The sequence below is a fragment of the Pinus tabuliformis genome, chromosome 1_1 (assembly GCF_031772625.1).
Source record: "Pinus tabuliformis cultivar Carrire ecotype Pingquan chromosome 1_1, CPIR1, whole genome shotgun sequence".
NCBI classification, from domain to species: domain Eukaryota; kingdom Viridiplantae; phylum Streptophyta; class Pinopsida; order Pinales; family Pinaceae; genus Pinus; species Pinus tabuliformis.
In genome coordinates this window covers 340,270,244-340,279,902 of record NC_142297.1, presented here as the reverse complement: position 1 = coordinate 340,279,902, position 9,659 = coordinate 340,270,244, and the positions used below count along the sequence as shown (strand labels likewise).

General features: G+C 36.5%; 2 pseudogenes; one reads left to right on the top strand and one right to left on the bottom strand.

The window, feature by feature from the left end:
* Positions 1–3,824: 3,824 nt before the first annotated feature.
* LOC149212961 (polygalacturonate 4-alpha-galacturonosyltransferase-like) lies at positions 3,825–5,738 on the bottom strand (annotated as a pseudogene).
* Positions 5,739–8,264: 2,526 nt separating this feature from the next.
* Positions 8,265–9,659, top strand: part of LOC149212960 (polygalacturonate 4-alpha-galacturonosyltransferase-like) — an 84,590-nt pseudogene continuing 83,195 nt past the window's right edge.

Genomic DNA, 9,659 nt, shown 5'->3' with positions numbered 1-9,659 from the left:
CTCAAACAATGACAGATGAATTTAAGCCTTTTCATTGAAATAACATGAATTTAAGCCTTTTCATTGAAATAACTTACCACTTCTCTGGTATCCATTTTAGAATTCAAATTAAATCCCAAAACTTAGAAGACTAGCCACTCTTGAACTTCTTTGCTTCTCATTCTCCAGCTCAAAATGGTGAGTCCCATGCTTGTGATCATAGGGCATAATAGAAATGGCATCCAACAATCTAGATGATGCCATTAGCTGCAAATCCTTCTATGCTAAGTATTTATTGTAGCTTTTCTAAAGGATATAGAGCTTGTAACATGCATAATCATGATACAAATGACTTTCTATTATCTAAAATATCTTTGTTAACTTTGAATAGTAGATTTTCATCATTTGAGGTTTAGGAATATTCTTGACTATACACAAGGCCATGAATATCTTCTATAGAGTGAAAAGCTTCCTACATATCATATGCCATCTATCATAAGAAATAGTATAAGGTAAAAATATATAAAAAATAAAAATAATTTATCTCATAGGTTCTATAGTAGGTTCATGAAATTTATTTCAACCCAAAGCTTCCTATGCAATAGGGTATTCTCTAATAATTAATTCCTACAAGATCAAACTATATCAACCTTCCCATATAGACAAATATATCCTATATCTAATTCAATAGATAACATTTTAGATTTCTGGCAACCATTCGATAGTGATACCTTGATAAAGGTGTGCCAAAAATCTACTCAACATGACATTATAACTATGTACGTCATGGGAAATATGGGTAAACTCCCAACCAAAGATAAATGGTTTCTAGAATATGATTTTTCTACACATTTCCCTCATCCCATTTCACAATGGCAGCCAACAATCTAGATGATGCCATCAGCTACAAATCCTTCTATGCTAAGTATTTATTGTAGCTTTTCTTGAGTATATAGAGCTTGTACCATGCATAAGCATGATACAAATGACTTTCTAATATCCAAAATATTTTTGTTAACTTTGAATAGCAGATTGTGGTCATTTGAGGTTTATGAATCTTCTTGACCATAAAAAAAGCCATGAATATCTTCTATAGAGTGAAAAGCTTCTAGATATCATATGCCATCTGTCATAGGAAATAGTGTAAGGCAAAAATATATTAAAAATAAAAAATTTAGCTCACATATTCTACAGTAGCTTCATCAAATTTCATTCAACCCAAAGCTTCCTCTGCAATAGGGTATTCTCCAATAATTAATTCCTACAAACTCAAACTATAACAACCTTCCCATCTAGACAAATATAATCCTATATCTAATTCAATGGATAACATTTTATATTTCTAGCCCCCATTCGATAATGATACCTTCTTAAAGGTGTGACAAAAATCTACTCAACATGACATTATAACTATTTACATCATGGGCAATATGGATAAACTCCCAACCAAAGATAAATGTGTTGTGCCTTTTTCCAATAAGCATTTATTAACATACCCTTTTTAGTTGAGAGAAGATCCTTTGGATAGTGGGATACAATCTTTAGTTCTTGTGAGGACATCAAAAAATCACCCTTGGACAATTGACTGCTAGCATCTTTACAACAGTTTTTGCTCACTGAATTGATACTTGTCTTAGGGGAGTTCTCCTTGAGGGTCTTTTGCCCAACACTTTGCCTTAATGTAAAAGTGTGTATACATTGTTGTATGTAATCTTGATCTTCCATACTATCAATACAAGAAGATATAGATCCACTAGTTGAATATGCAATAAGTGTGAAATTAGATAGCTCAAGCTGTTCACACTTTGTGCTTTCATTGAAGTTCGTTGATGTTACATGTTCTTCATCAGAATTCGTCCATATTTTTCCATACTAATGTATTTTCTTTTTCTACAATACAACTTTCATCCACAATGCCCCTTGAATGCGATTTCTGCTCACTCATTTCTTCAACCTTATCCTCATTACACATCATACTAGACAATCATCATTCTAGTACAAAACAACCACTAGATATTATTGGTGAATAATTGTAGTTAATGGGTTCTCATGTAATGATTCCCAATACCAATGGAACAACATATAATTTGAATCACTCAAGTAATGAATCTCAATTTAACAACATTATAATATAATTACATTCTACCAAAAATAGACGTCAAGAATGCTTTGCCTTGTAGATTTCAACACCCATGTATTCGATGGATTTATGGGAATGAAGGGAAATTGGAAAGCCAATCATCTCCTACAGTTATGTATGGCCTTGTCTAGTACCTACGGCCTCTTAGACAACCAAAATTGAGCTCAAACTCACCCCAGCAAATGAAAAGAATTCTCAGGGGAGAGGGAAACGTCTCTAGTAAGTGGAGATCCACCCAAGAACGCTTAAGAACACTCCAGGTAAGGAGAGAAAAATTCTTTATAGTCATACGGAAACCAAATTAGAAACTCCTTGAGGAAATGCAACATCTCCAAAACCGTGGCAATTGATCTCTAACTCAACAAGAAAGTGGATTATGAGTAACTCAAAGCTGATGCATTTCATAGAGCTTTAATCAATCAAGAGTTTCTGAATGATGCTAATAGAAATTCAATGGAGACTTATTTATTTCAGCCATGAGCACAAAGACAGGGAGCACATATAATATAACTAAGGAGTAAGAATGATGATAATTCATACGCCATAAGTTTATTATATCTTAAGAACATATATTAGATGAGAGCCTCGCACATTTCCTTCATTGTCAAAAGAGAGATGTCCATGTGAAAATTAGCCCTCGCTCCATGTGAGACTATTGTAGCATAGCTGCTATTAGAAAATGAAGGAATTGGTCATGGCAGTTAAACATTGAATTTAGCTAGTTTCAGTGTTGTCCAATTAGGGTTATCACATCTTGTCACAGGTAAAGATTGCAGGACATTTCAACATTACAAGGGCAACAATCCAGGCATAGTCACTCTTTGTTTAGTTAAGTCAAAGCTCATGGAGAATGATATCCAGGTGTTTTAGCCTATATTTGACGTCTTTTGCGTAGTAACCAAGAAAGTGAAAAATCTCGAACTCTGTAATCCAACTGGAGAAGAAAAACCATGGATAAAAAGAGGTGTACAACACTTGAAGAAACCGAAGTCTATGACTAAGCCAAATCTCAATCTAAATCTATCTATTTGCAGCAGGATCTAAATATCTCTGGTAAAGAGTCAATGGTTTGTTGTAGTAGACAAAGATTAGTAATAGAAGGCAAAGAGTCTGTAATTGGAAGTGAGTGTATTATAATAAGAGACTAAACCTGCAATAAGGACATAAATTCATAAGCTTCCTCTGAATTTGACTGGGCAGGGACTCAACTATTGACCTTGACTTAAAGAGGAGGGCTAACTTGGAGGGACTCTTTGGTCTTGTGTTGGATATCTCATTTTGAATAAATTCAATAAGAGGAGGATTGTTGAGTTTTCCCCTATTGAGAGGTTTTTCCCTGCCTTGAAAGCCTAAATATTTGTGTCTTGTACTTGTTTGTGTTCTTGGAAGAACAATTTGTGTAATTACTTGATGAAAGAGAAATATTAACTAACAAAGAAAATAATACTTATATAGGAGTTTACTTCCAACTATGAGGGAATACAATGAGGACATAAAATTTGTAAATCTTAAACTTGGCTAGGCCATTGCACCTACAAAAACATGACTCATTAAGCCATAAAATAGAAACCTTCTGGGGAAATCCAGAAACAAATGAATTAGAATGAATTATCAATCAGAATCAAGGGCCTTGACACTTTACATTCGGCAATCTATTGCAGTATGAATATTGAGGTCACAACTATTCATTTATATTGTACTGTTTCTAGAAAGGATGATCATATTTTATATATTTTGCCTAGTAAGGCTTGCACTTCATCATTGCCAGCTCTAACCAAGGTTTCATCTTCCCATTGTAATGAACAACAGCTGCATTGCCAATCTCCGAACAGTCCACGCTAGGATTATATCCTAAACCCAATAGATGCCAAGACTTGTCCAAAGGATGGGTCAAGCCATAAAATGTTCAATCAAGAGGGTAGTGTTCCAAGCTTCCACAACATTCTATCCTCATTCTGATATACAATAAAAGAAAAACTTAGAAATCAAACAAAGAAAAACCCATTAAGTTTTCTAGCTCATTACTTCAGATTTACTTCAAATACTTTAAAGTAAGCATCACAGGAATTAACATAAATAAACCACACTACACACTTACCGTGTTTTTCCACTATGATATATTCCAATAATATCTTGTTTCACCCATTCTTTGAGATCAAATACATTCATCCCATATGCCCAACCACAAGCATTACGATCAAAGTGCCTCGCTATGTGCGGATTGGAAAAATTAAGGTATTTGTCAAACCGACGAAAGCTTCCTCCACAAGTTTCCACTGAACCATTAACCTTTCCGTGAAGATCTACTAACCACAAGGGAATCAAATCTTTCTACACTATAATATCATCATCCCAGAAAATGATCTTTTCCAGTTTGGGATAAAATTGTGGAAGATAGAAGTGAAAATGATTTAGCATGGATAAATATTTTGGAGGAACGTGCTGAGAGTGTAGTCGAGTGATCTGCCTTGAAATAATACACTTTCATAGTTGTGGATTTAAGTTGGTTAAGCACGGGGCAATAGGAGGAATTGAGCCATTTAAAATCATCAACATTTTCTATGTATATCATAGCTTTCCTTGGGGGATTAAGTAAAAACCATAATTTCATGGCCCCAATATTTAACTTGCCTGTGACGAGATGAAATACATGTTTTTGAGGTTCCTGCAAACACAAGTAAATCACCTACAATGAGATCCAAATATTAAATTTAAAATGCAGCAAAACTGTTGGATTTCCAAACTTTATACTATTTCAAATTAATAACACTTCACCTTAGCATTCATGACAATTGAATTCACAACCACAGATGCAGCCAATACATTGTCAGAAAATAATGCATAGTGATAAAGAGTTGGATCCTCCAACTTGTCCTTTTCAGGAAATTTCACTTTTCAAGGGCAGGCAAGTAATAATCCATGGTCAATCACATGGATAGACAGCGCAAACCCTTGGGAACGGTGTTTGCTGCTAGCTGACCTAAAAATGTACTTTGCTTTTTCAAGGTTCTTATTTTCTCGTATGCAGACTGAAGCATGGCTTGCAACTTCTTTTCTACTGTTGCACAATCATAAATTGTTCTCTAGCCTTGGATAGGACATGACCCATAACCTTGATCTTCTCAGGTCCACTGAAACATTCATATCAATTATCGGCCATGAAAAAGAGAATGAAAAGCAGAAAGATTGACACATAGACTGCAACTTTAAAAGAAACAAAGGATATGAACACCAAATGCAAATGGAAGCACTTACTACTCTTGATTTAGAAGCAGCCAATGCGAAAACTATGTAGATCAGAATCTGCATTAGCCTCACCCAATGTACGCTAACATTCTTTAATACGAAGCATCAATTCATGGTATAAATCAAGATTATTCCTAGCCTGGGAAATGCTTGAATACACCCTAGCCATGATCAGTTGGTCTCGCATCAATCTAACAGTGGAGTGAGAATTCTCGTTCTCATTCTCCCACCTCCAAATGCTGTATTTTCCCAGGACGGCAGAATTTTCCTCCATGGAACGTTTAATTGTTGTGCTTTCAATCTCTACTCGTTTTTTTTCATCCTGTTGAATCAGCTCCGTTGACCTTTTCTTCCTCCTCTTTTGTCTCAATTGTTGTAAGCATTAAACTACTATAAATTAAAGAATACTATGCTAAAATCTAAGAAATATAAAAATTTTCTGTTGGAGAAGTAACATTCAAAAAGGATTTTGGAAAATAATATAACAATTCCCTTTTCCATGAGAACAAAAAGTAGCGATCTAGTGTAGCAAAGAATTTTACCCTCTGTGAAACTTTTGTTGGACTTTCTTCAAGCTGCAAATGGTATGCATTACAACAACCATTGTCCTGGGAGTTTGACTAGACATTACCTCACAGTAGGCTACCAACATCATAGATCAGTTAACCAGCAAAAATCAAAACCTACCATCAAGAGCATTCTCCTTGACGTCTCGATGTTCACTTCTTATGTCATCCTCTTGAAACCTCGTAAGAAGTTTTTTGTCATTGGAAGTTTTTTTTTGCACCTCATCATTCATTTACCCCCCTCGGGATTTTCCTTGCCGTCTTCATTGAAGATCACACCATCTTATTGAGAATGTAGCTTTTCTGAGCTGTCTCAAAAGTCATTTACCTCTGCTTGACATACACCGTTAGAAATAGAGAAGCACCCCTATCAATGTTAGTTTTTACCTCGTTACATCATCACATATGTTTCCTTGCATGTTCAATAGAGAAAATAACCAAAATCTTCACCAATCGTACCTCAGAGTTAGTGATATCCCTTTGGTTTACTTTGGAGGGCTTTTCTAATACCCATGAGGAAGATAAATCATTCCATCCAACAATATTTAAGTTTAGAGTTCTCGACTCCTCTGTGTTAGCTATTATGACATCAATCACCTACCCAGTGATTAAAATTTATTTTTACTTCTCTGCTCAATAGGGTAGAAATCAAATTTAAGATATCCAACGCAGTAGGTTTCTTATACTTGCCTCGTTTAGGAAGAGAGAGTCAATGCTCTCTGTTAAACTCTGCTTTCTCTAGTCATCTGCCTATTCCTGTGAACCCCATAGATAAATAGATAAGAGTGATTTTAAACATATGACAGAGCTCTAGTATCCTCAATAATTCCTCTCTATTTCAATCTACTCAGGTCGATTAAATTTCAGTTTAGGGACACTATTTATTTTCTGGGATTAGACTAACGTAAGTGCAAGTGCATTGCCGAGATCTTGAAAAAGAACAAAATGGCCATAGAAAAATAGAATTGGTTTTCAAGATGTCAAAAGAGAATACCATTCTAAAAGATCCATCTCCTGAGAAGTTGTGCCCTGCTATTTTAAATGACAAAAAACGCATAAAAGGTTAGGTAGACAGACTTGATGGAGAAGAATATCTATAAAAATACTGAAATGCTAAAAAGGGGGTTGCATTGGTATCATGCATATGCTAAGACCGAGATTTCATTACACATCAATAATAAAATGGTATGTATAATATCTATCATTTGTTTTGGCCAATGTACTTTGAACACTATGGGAACAGTGTGAAAATGATATGTATAGCAGAAAGTAGTTGGTGAACAAGATTGTCGTTTTGAATTGGGTCTAGGTTGGGTGGATCATAACTGGTTTTAGCTTGAGTGATGAGAAGTGGATTTAGCTTTATGGATGGAAAGTGGGTCTGGTTTGGATAGTGAGTGGACAGGAAGAATGATTGTCAGTGGACAAGAAGAATGATTGTCACCCTTCCCACGCAGATTCAATTCCCATGAGTAAGATGTTGAACTGAACTCTTAACAAATATATTTTTATAATACCCATCCAGCTTATGTAGAATCTAGCGCACACTTAGTACCATCCTACTCAGAATGAGGGGTGCCCAGTGAATTCACAGAGCAATTGCCCAACGAATTTACTTGTCATATGCATTTCCTTTTGTTAAAAAATGGAAAGAGCATTTTCATTTCTTGCTATCAGGATGAATGGTTTCATTATCTTTGGCAAGGGAAATTTCCCTAGGGGCAGTTGGTAAAACCTTTGCTCTTGCATGACAGAGGTACAAACTTTGAATCTTTCTCTTGGTATGTATTGTACCATGTTAATGCAGAGATGGAGTTCACAGATTCACACAGATCAAATGAAAGGAAACTTATAAAGAGAACTCACAAAATGTCTGGGAAAATGTTAGAGGTGCTAAACTTTTGACAATAACCATGGAAAGTAAGTTTGATAACATCTGCGCCTTCAGATCCTACGAAAAAAGCTAAAAGGAAAATCAATTTCCAAAGTAGCTCCATGGGGTTTTGGTTCACTAGTTAACCGGGGGTGGTGAAGGCAAATCAAATTTTGAAGCAGGTCCATGGGGTCTTTGTTCAATGGTTAACCGGGGGTGATGATAATTCCCTGCCATGGCTCAAATCACATAAATACACTATTCAATGGGTTCTCAATGAAAGGGATCTTTCTAAAATATATAAGACGACTACACTTCATTGTAATGGAGATCCTACTTGAATGTTGTAAGAAGTCTATAATTCATTGTAATACCACCAGATTAAGAAAGGGCATGCGTGCCAATAAAGATAAATTAAATGCTGACCCACCCCAAAAAAAGAGACAGAAGCAACCTAACGATGGAGGAGGGTAGGAAGAAGCTTACCAGTGATGAAGGAGGGCAGGAAGAAGCTTACCAGCGAGGGAGGAGGGAAGGAAGAAGCTTACCAGTTGCAGATGTAGATGCAGAGTGACGAAACCTAGCTGCTAGAAAAACCAATGGCATGACCACAAAGATAACAAGGAAGCCCACCAAGGCTATTCGATGATGAAAACCCCGACCTCCCCCTCCTCCATTTCTACCATGTTGGTAGCCCTGCCACCCTCGATTCCACTCATAGCACTTCTAGAAGTTGTTTTTATTCTCAGAAAACATGTTGTATGTTGTCGTCTACTTCGAATTTTGCACAAGAAACAGTTGTTCCTTTAACAAGACTTGAGTGTGCCAACATGGACTGAAGAAGAGGTTATTAGCATTGCAAAACCTCTTCCCAGATCAGTATGTCAATTTTTAGCATAAATTGGCAATAAAACATATGATGTTATAGAAGCTAAAAGACAGACAACACAGGAATCTACAACTTCTTACCTCTATTGTTGTCATGTTTAGCTTGCCCTATGTTATAGACATTTTTGTGCCTCACGTCATGGAGCATGGAATGTCAATAATTACAGGGATCCTCAGTCCCTAAACATGTTGTTCTTACCCCTAAAAGAACAAGGTCATCAAACAACAACACTTCCAATCAGTTCTCCACCTGAAAACACTTCAAAACAGGCTTATTTTGGATCATGTCAGCTACTCCACTGAGCTTCTGCGCTGGAATGCAACTGTCCCTCCTTGTACCTGCGCTGGAAGTCAAAACTAATGAAGGCTACCTGCACTGGGCGAGATTGGCCAAGTGGCACAGTCATTCTGCAAGGTGTCAACTGCCCAGGAAGCTTCCAAACTGACACTTGGTTCATGAGATTCGCCCTGTGATGAGTAAGAGGTACTTGATCACCATGTGTAAGCAAGGATCTCCAAGTGGACACAAGAACTGAAGTTTAACTGAAGAGGGAGAGGACACAAGGCAGCTTCATGTCAGTCTCAAGCTGACTCATCCTCTCATCTTCTCTCCTATATATAGAGCTCTTCTATGAGGTCTAAGGAGGCGGGAATTTTGTGTAAAGCAAGGAAGTGCTGGTGGTTTGCAGTCAGAGCTATTGGGTGATTGTTTTACTAGAGGTGAAGAGGAGAGTTCTTGCTGCTGGGGAGGTGCTGCTGGATTGGAGCCATCTATGGTTGTAACCTTCTTAGAACCCTGTTACTTTCTATCAATAAAGTTTTGCATGTTCTCCTATATACTTGTATTGCATTGATGTATTGTATTTACATGTATATTTGATTCACCCTAATCCATGTATCAGTTATGAGTACTTGTATCTTGTAGTTTCCTCTCTTGTTTTGTGCAGGATCTGTGTGTAGCTGGACC